General features: G+C 57.7%; 1 long non-coding RNA gene across 1 annotated transcript; it reads right to left on the bottom strand.

Moving 5' to 3' along the window:
* Positions 1 to 2,062: 2,062 nt before the first annotated feature.
* Positions 2,063 to 8,815, bottom strand: LOC102450353 (uncharacterized). Its single transcript, XR_332692.5, has 3 exons — positions 7,981 to 8,815; positions 5,691 to 5,906; positions 2,063 to 3,560 (listed from the first exon to the last, which is right to left on the bottom strand). It is a non-coding gene; the product is annotated as an uncharacterized LOC102450353 (long non-coding RNA).
* Positions 8,816 to 9,108: the final 293 nt, after the last annotated feature.

Below are 9,108 nucleotides of genomic sequence, written 5' to 3' on the forward strand. Positions count from 1 at the left end.
CTCTCCGCCAGCCTCCTTGGGTTCCAAACAAGACACTTGCCAAAGGCAATGCCTCAGCTGAGGCTGCCATCACAAAGGCGCCCACAGGGATGTGTGGGGTGGCAGGGCAGGCCCGACCGTATGGGTGCACTAGGGCCCCAGCTGTAAGGGGCATCAACTCAGATGAAAGTGAATTTTTTCTCTATTTAAAATACAGTAATATGGGATGTGCCTGCAATTTGGTTGTGTCTCACAAAATGTAAAGCAGCAGCTAGGAGGGACAGTTATACTGCAGAATGACCACAGGGGCAGCAAGAGACCGATAGGAACCAGGGCAGTTCTAACCCCACGGGGGCAGCAGGAAGCAGGGTGGAGAAAGGGAAAGCTATCAGAGTGTTTGTTTGTGTGTCTGTTCCCCAGCGGGGGACATGCACCCCTCCGCCAGCTGTGCCCATTGCAGCTGCAGCGGCCATGGAGAGGCGCTTCCCACCTAGCCCCACGCTGCTGCGGTGAGAGGGGGTTGGGGTTGTCCTCTCTTCTGGGGGCAGCCTGCAACCTGAGCCCCCATTCCCATCCCCGAGCAAGGATTCCAATGAAGAGAAAGAAAGCTTATTTCCGGAGCTGAGCACTGCCAGAGAAATCTTCTGGTCTTTTATAAACGCCAGTATCGAATGTTGTGTTGTCAGGCGGCGCGGCTGCGTCAGGCTCTGAGTTCTGTGAGTCACAGCCCATTGTGGTGCCTGGCTGTGTACGTAAATACAGGTAAAATGGGTCAAGGCACAGCTTCCAGAGTGCGCTGCCTGTGTGTTGCCTGAGGCGGGGGTCTGCCCAGTCACACCACTGGGTCAGTGTTGCTCGCCAGTCGGCTGTTCTCACGTGTGACAACCGGGACCCCAAGGAAGACAATTGCGGCTCGAAATGCAGCTGTTTGTAGAGCTGACCAGACGCAGCGTGTACAGCTCAAAAGGGTGAACACTTCAAAGTGTCGCTCCGGGGCGGCTTGCCCTCCACACACGAATTGTGCCGGCACTAGTGAGAAGTAGAAGAGATCAATGCTGGTGGGAGGGGTATTGACAGGAGTGGGGGAGGTCTAGGTTGGATATTAGGAAAAACGATTTCCCCAGGTAGGAGGGGAAGCCCCGGGATGGGTTCCCTGGGGGGCGGGAGGGTGGAATCTCCATCCCTGGAGGTTTTTAAGTCCCGGGTTGACCAAGCCCTGGCTAGGATGGTTTAGTTGGGTTGGTCCTGCCTTGGGCAGGGGGCTGGACTTGATGACTCCTGAGGGCTCTTCCAGCTCTAGGATTCTATGGTTTTTATTTTTAGGTTGTTCATGTCCAGGGCCACATAACTAAAGGTAACATTTCACTTGACACCTGTCATTTTGCTCTGTTTTGAGTGTGGCGGGGGAGGTGCCAAAGTCATTGCTCGCCTAGGGCACCTAAACCCCTTGGGCCGGCCCTGTGTGGTGGGTGCATGGCGGAGCTGTCTCTTAGGCAGTGGCTGATGGGAAGCTGGTGCCCTGACACTGTTTGTGCTCAACAAGGCGCACCCCAGGGCAGGGCCAAGTGCAGCCCGTGGCATGGCAAAGGGGAGGTGGCCCGAGTTGCTGTGATCAGAGCCCCAGGGGGTGCACACAGAGGACCTGCTCCTGGCTGGGATAGAATGAGCCCCATTGCACAGCTGGTTTACAGCAGCCCGAGCGTGGCTGGAGAAAGAGCTTCTTGTTTCCTTCGCCCTCTTCCCTCCAGCGGCAGGCCCCCAGCGCCGGCCCTAACTCAGGAGCTCTTGCCTAAGGCCTCTTCCGAGCGCGCCTCCTGGTGAGACGCGTCTGCTCCGGGGCGCCTGGCAGCCAGGCCAGCGAATGGATGGATGACAAGGGCTTTGTCTCTGCAGCCATCAGGGCCGGCGTTAGGCCGATTTGACCGATTCCCCCGAATCGGGCCCCGCGCCTAAGAGGCCACTCCCCTCCCGCAGCTCAGTGGCATACGGGCGCGCTGCGGGAGGGGGCGTCGGCCCGGAGGAGGAGCGCGGCGGCTTCCCTGGATTCCAAGGGGCTGTGACTCTTTTTTTGGGTATGGTGGGGTTTGGGGTTTTTTTGCTCAACCAAAATTCCTGGCTGCCAGGGCCCTGTGGAAATGGTTCGAATTGGGCCCCGCACTTCCTAAAGCCAGCCCTGCCGGCCATGACACTGCCATGATCTCCTGAGAGGGGCTCCCAGCCGCGCACGCTGCCTTGGGGCTAAATGCCCTCTCCTGGCAGATGTACTCCACTTGGGGTCTGCCGGTCACCCCTCCCCTGCCACCTGGCCAGCCCTCCTCCGCCTCCCCGCTCTCTGCGCCCCACTCGCTCCCCGCCGCTTTGGAAAGCCCTTTGCGCGGCTCCAGGCAGCTTCACAGACCTTGTGTCCCTTTCTGTTTCCTTCCCTGCTCCTGCACTTGCTAGGGTGACTCAGCACCCACCGGTCGCCGGACTCTGCAGCTGGGGGAATAGACCTTCCCCAGCCCTCCCAGGCCACGTCCTGAGCAGGGGTAAAGCCAGGCGGCTCCTGTGCTGCACTGATTTACACCAGCTGAGGCTCTGGCCCCCAAGCGGGAATTTACTTGACTTCTGGCCCAGCTCGGGGGCTGTGGAGGGAACGGTTGGGACAGCCTCCGACGCTGGGCTTCTGTGCCAGGCTGGCCCACTGAGGTACACTAGAAGCTATTCTGGGAGCTGGGGTGATCAGCTGGGCGTACGGGAGCCCAGCCAGTCCCCCCGGTTAGAGCTGGGGTGGTGACCGAAGCAGCTATGGCAGTGCTACGCCACGGGAATCCACCCCCAGCTAGCTATAGGGCAACACTGAGGGAGGGCTAGCGGACAGCTGCCTCGCCCTGGCTGAGGATCAGGCCCCGGCGGGACTCCCATTAGGCGACCCAAGGCAGCATCTCAGCCGGTGGTAAGTTGGCATTGCAGGCCCATCCGCTCCACTGCATCCCAGCCCAGGGCCCTAAGAGACTGTCTCTGGGTCGGCAGGGATCCTGACTGCAACACGCCAAGCAGCTGAGCTCCGTCTCCGCTACTCCTGGGCTGCTCCCGGTTCCCCCGGGGCTGCACTTGGCTCCACAATGGATCTGCAGGGTCCACGGGGGACGAAGGGGCTGGCAGCATGTCCATGGGCTCTGGGTCCAGGTGCCAGCGAGGGTCCTGGGGGTCCCAGGGAATCTTCGGGCCCTGGCAGCGGTCTGGGTGGCCCTGCCCAGTCGTCGGGGCTGACAGCATCCGTGGGAGCCTTATTCAGGGCAAATTGCAAAATGCCAATATAAGCCCTAGAGCTGGGCACAGAGACTTACCAACTCCCTCCTCTGGGACGCGGTGCCTCTGCCCAAGATCGCAGTCACGTGCAAACTCATCTCTGCCTAGCAGCTGGGATTCCCCGGAAACCTTCCCAGCTCGGCCGCTGGCGCTGCAACGATTTTCCTCCAGATATATCCTCTTGCACCCCCTGCAGTGAGCTTGTGCCGTTCACACCCGCGTTCATGCAGACCGGCTCTCTGCCCCCCTCTTGGGCCTGGCTCCCATGAAGGTCAAAGGCTGCTTTAGACCTTGAACAGGGGAAAATAAAACATCCCTTTAAAAAAGATCATTGTAATGTGACCGGGGCCACCACACGGCACTACAGGGAGGCGTTCCCGCAGCCGGGAGGTCTTCCCGGGGCATGTCCACACGTCAGCATGCTCAGGTTGGTTTTAGCGCCGTCTTCCCACTTGAATTTCCTGGGTTTCCTACTGATTGCAGAGGACCTGCAGGTGCCAAGTGACTGAATATGAGTCAACACTGTGCTGTGGTTGCAGACCAGGCAAATGCCGCTCTGGGGTGCATGAAAAGGGTGTCGGGTGTAAGACACAGGTGGTAACTGTTCCGCTCTACTTGGCCCTCGCAAGGCCTCCCCGGGCCTCCTGAGTCCAGGTCTGGGCTCCGCCCTTGAACAAAGATGTGGGGAAATGGGAGAGGGTCCAGAGGAGAGCAATAAAAGTGAGAAAATATTTGGAAAACCTTGCCTATGAGAAAAGGTTAAAAAAGCTCCTTCTGGGCATGTGTAGAAGACCAAGGGCAGGCCCTGCTAAGAGTCGTCGGATGTGTTAACCATCCTCTTTGCAACAGCCCTCGTCAATTGTTCTTCATGTCCACGGAAGGGAAGGCCAGATGTAACGGGCTTAGAATCACAGAACCATGGAGCTGGAAGAGCCCTCAGGAGTCATCAAGTCCAGCCCCCTGCTCTAGGCAGGACCAATCCCAACTCAATCAACCCGGCCAGGGCTTTGTCAAGCCGAGACTTAAACACCTCTAGGGATGGAGACTCCACCCCCTCCATAGGGAACCCAGCCCAGCGCTTCCCCACCCTCCTGGTGAAATAGACGGCTCCATTATTTCACTGGAGAGAAGCACTCTCAGCCTGTAAGCTCTTGGGGGCAGAGCCTGTCCTTATGTTCTGTGCGTACAGCGCCTAGCACATCGGCTTCCTGGACAAATCCCGAGGGTCGACTGGTGCCGGATGCCAGTGATAACTGGAGCTGAGGGAGGAGACGGCATGGAAGATGCCAAAGACAAAGCAGGAGGCCTGGACAGGCAGGTGTGGTGGATCGCAGGAAGTTCACAGCAGTGTCACTAAGCTCGGATTTCAGGCCTCCACCTACCCCGGCTGCCCCTGACTTTGCAGCGCACCCCTCCCCGACTCCTCAGCGCCTGCACACGAGACCGAGGCAGCGATCCCTGGAGACACCCGTGACCGGGTGGAGTTGGGCAGGCTGCCGCTATCGGCACCAGGAGGTTCTGGAGCGCCGCGATTGGTTGGGCTGCAAATGCCATTTGCTCGGTGTGGAAGCCAGGCTGAAGACGAGCTCGGCCCGACAGAACACAGGCTGAGGCGACTCGCGCCAGCACGCGGCAGCGCTTTCGTGTGGGGCGAGGAGTCAGCAGAGACGGACCTTTGCCACCCTCCGCGGGAAGAGGCGGGACACCCCCCCAGCAGCAGGAGCCGCGGGAGGAACCCTCGCAGGAAGCGCCCCGCCACCTTGACCCCAGCAGCCCTCGAGCCAGAACTGGACCACGGAGCCCCTGGCACCCTGGGCACAGCATGGCGCCTCCCCTGTTCCCCGCTCCGTGGCTGGGGGGCGCGGGGCCAGCCTGAGACTCCAGCCCGAGCAGGGGGTCCGCCGCCCAGAGCACACGGCGCCCTGTGCACCCAGGCCTGCTGGAGGGAGGGGCAACTGCCCAGGGCCTAGCGATTCCAGAACAATCCCCACAGCGCTGAGGTCTGGCTGCCCCAGTCCACCCCTTCTGGCCAAGGCCCCGCCTGCCCCATGGCCCCCGCCTGGCTGTCCTGCCCGTGCCTGTTTGCCCCAGCCCTCTCCTTGACCTTTTCCATGTGACCCAAGGGCCTGTGGTGCCCCCTGGCAGAGGGCGTGGGCTGCAAACGGGGAATCCCCTATCCCAGGTATCTACAAACTACTTCACCAGGGCCGGCCCACAGCACTGTGGCACCTGAGGCCGGGAGCTCAACTGATGCCCCATGCCCCCATGCTGCACCAGCACAGACACAATTGTCTACACCCTGGGTCCTATGGCGCCCCCAGTCTGGCACCCGAGGCGGCTGCCTCAGTTCGCCTCATGGTAAGGCCGGCCCTGCACTTCACCAAAGGGTGAGCCTGTGTCACACCAGCCCTCAGAATTACCGTGCGATGTCCGGCTGGATAATACGTGAGGAGTTACACGTCACTGCTGAACATTACACTCCCCAACAGGTGAGAGAGTGATTTCCTTCCGGGAGATGATGTTTCTCTCTCGGTCTGTCTATGTGTAAACCGAGCACTTCATACTTCGCACCACGAGCCGATTTGCAGTTGGAGCAACACGCTAATCAAGTAATTGCAACGTCTCCAAGGGAGAGCCTAGACAGGAAAACACAAGCAGTGGGGGTTTTCAGACTAGCTGGGAAAAGACACCATTTGGGGGGATGCGACAGAAGGCTACAAAATCATGCCTGGTGTGGAGAAAGTGAATGGAGAAGTGTTATCTGCCCCTTCCCATAATGCAAGAATTAGGGGTCATCAGATGAAATTAATAGGCAGCAGGTTTAAAACAAACATAAGGAAATACTTCTTCACACAGCACACCTGTGGAACTCCTTGCTGGGGCATGTTGTAAAGACCAAAGGTATAAATGGGCTCAAAAAGAGATGAGTCTGTGGAGTCCAGGTCTGTCAGTGCTGGGTGAGGTGGTTAGGAAAGTTCCAAGTTCAGAGGAACTCGACTAGTCTGGAACTGACCTGGTTTTGGGTACTGAGTGTTCATTTCCCAACCCCTGGGGCCATTTTTACACTCAGCCCCCTGGTGTGTGACATTGTTTTCCCCACATGCACACAGACTGTCTTAGGCAGGCTGGGACTGGTCACACATCAGGCCACAGCCTGCTTCACACAAATGGAGGTGGCCAGGGTAAGAGCTCATGCACAGTTCACATCCTGAGCTCCAGCGGTTTCCAGCTGCACCAGGGGAAAACCCTCCCATTTGAGCCGAGCCCCTGTTGTTGGCTGGGTCTCCCACCCCTCCCCTGTGGGGAACCAGAGCCCTGTATTCACCCAGCCTCCACTCCCAGGTGTGGGGAACTTAACCCTCTACCTGAGACCCATACGAATGTAACCCCTTCCCTGCTCTGAGATCATACATTATTTCCCTGTTCCCAGGGTACCTGCTCCCCCCATAGATCCTCCTGTGCAAACTCTCCACTGGGAAATTTCGCCCCCAGGGACAGATGGGCCCAAATCTTTCACAGCGCAGAACCCTCCGGGAAGCACTACCGGTCTCCTGAGCCAGCCTCTGAGTGACTGTGACGTAGTGGGGGTAATTGCTGGGCTGTGGTGACCCCTGCTGTCTGGAGCAAGACCCAACAGGGAAAACCTCGCTAGGCAGAGGTAAGGCCAAACTGGTTGAACCAGTGGCCAGACACCCCCCATGGAGAGGAACAAAGGAAGGTGGAATGCGGCCCTGACTGGGGGGTAGGGCTGCAAGGGAATTTAGTTAGTTACTGTGGGAGAGCATGGAGGAGAGCCTAGGAGAAGGGGCTGGAGTTTAGGGGCCCAGTCTCCCCCATCTCAAGGGGGCCTGAGGCATCCTATCCCAGCTCTGTGGCCAGACTACATCTGTGCTGTGCTGTATCCTGGAGAGGCAATAAACTTCCTCTATTCCACCGGCTGGTGCAGTCTGTTTGTGCCATTTCGGGGTGCAGGAGACGGGGAACCCCCAACGCGCCGTCACAGTGACTAACCCAAATCTTGCCTCATGCGCCGGCAGCCTCCAGCCCCACACTTAGCATTGCACGTGGGTGTCAATTCTCAGCCAGGCCTTGCCATGTGTAAGCGGGGGAATGATCCCGCTATTGTGGGGAACTTTCCTGGCTTCTATACACCCCAGTGAAATGAACAAGCGAAAGGATCTGAGTCCCCGCTCCCACTTCCTTTACCCCACGGCTCCCTGATCCTGAGGGCTCCCCCTCCACTCTCCGGAGTAGCAGGGCCCTTGAAACCCCAACAAGGCTGGGCCCAGTTTTCCTGGGGCTTAATCCCTGACCTTGTAGTCACTAGGGGCAGGAGTTAGGGTGTCCCCACTCCGAGGTGCTCTCTTCACACTGCCGGCCTTCTTGGTCCAGTGATCACTTCATAAGGTTCAAAGCAAATACAATTTATTAAACAACAACTGATTAAAGAGAAAAGAATAAGAAACAATGAGACTGGTTAAATGAGAACACACAGCCCTGCTCTGTAGCACAGGGACATCAACACAGCAGCCTGCAGAATGTAAGGACAGTCCACAGTCTCTTCCTTAGAGGCCTTGGATGTGCAGCGGGGGGGCTGCAGGCTGGACACGCTTGCTCTGGCAGTGCCCACACTGCCTCAAGCTCGAAGTGGCCAGACCCCTCTCCCAGTCCAGAGCCTCTCCCCACACTTTGCAGGTCCCAGCTGCTCACCACATCCAGCTGCAGGCTGTGCTGTGTGGCCAGTCTCTAGCTCCTTGCGTTGCTTCTCTGTTCCTTTTGGCTCTCTGAGCACTACCAGTCTGCTGCTCAACACAGGGTCTGCGCTCCTTGAGCTGTGTGTGTCAGGCTCAGCTCTGCAAAAACTGCCCCTCAGCACACAGCTTGCTTTGCTCAGGCTGTCTCTCAGCTCCCTGTTTTTGCAGGACTTCTTCACACAGCTTGTCCTCCTATTTCAGCTCTCTGTCTTTGCAGCACAGCTTGTTTGTTCAGAGAGAGCCAGAACAATCCCAGCTCACAGGGAGGACGGGGCCTGGCCTCTCCCCTTCCTCACTGGCCTGTCCAACCTGTCAATCAGGCTGAGCTGGAGTGCTGGCTGCTTTCCATTGTCTCTGGGTCAGTCAGTCTCATGAACTCTTCCCCCTCAGATACTGCGAGCTGGCAAACCAAAAACTCCCACAGAGTTTTAGTGAGGGGTAACAGTCCCCTTCCACATGGTTCACGGCTTCGCTGTCAGCCTGTCGCTGCAGGTCCTTCTGGAGCGTGAGTCTTGTCAGTCGCCAGGAGAGGGCACGTGGTTCACAAGGCAACAGGTGTCGGAGGGAGCGGTTTTTATTATGATCATTATCATTACCCACCCATAAGAAGGGGAGCAAAGCAGGTTCCGAGGGGAGGCTGTCTACAAAGGGTGCGGAGGGTAACTACGCCGCAAGTACAACTGCACAGCCCACTGGCCCAGGGCGGTTCCCAGTTCTTCACTGTGAGGCGGAGGGCCTGTTTAGCATGGCCAACTGATTAGTCATGAAAACTGGGCACACTGCAGGATTTTTGGATGGGAAATGGCAGTTTGGAGAAAACCAAAACACACACACACACACACACCCCCACACACACACACACACATACACACACACACACTCTGACTCTAACTCACACACACACACACATACACACACACACACACTGACTCTAACTCACACACACACACACACACACCCACACACACACACCCGACTCTAACTCAGAATCGGAAAACTCGACAGTGAAAATGTTCCACTTTTTGTTTGATTTTCAGTTAAAAACAATCAGTGATTGGGTTTTGAAAATCAATTTTTTTAAACC

The sequence above is a fragment of the Pelodiscus sinensis genome, chromosome 27 (genome assembly GCF_052426305.1).
Source record: "Pelodiscus sinensis isolate ZL-2025 chromosome 27, ASM5242630v1, whole genome shotgun sequence".
In the NCBI taxonomy this organism is placed as follows: domain Eukaryota; kingdom Metazoa; phylum Chordata; order Testudines; family Trionychidae; genus Pelodiscus; species Pelodiscus sinensis.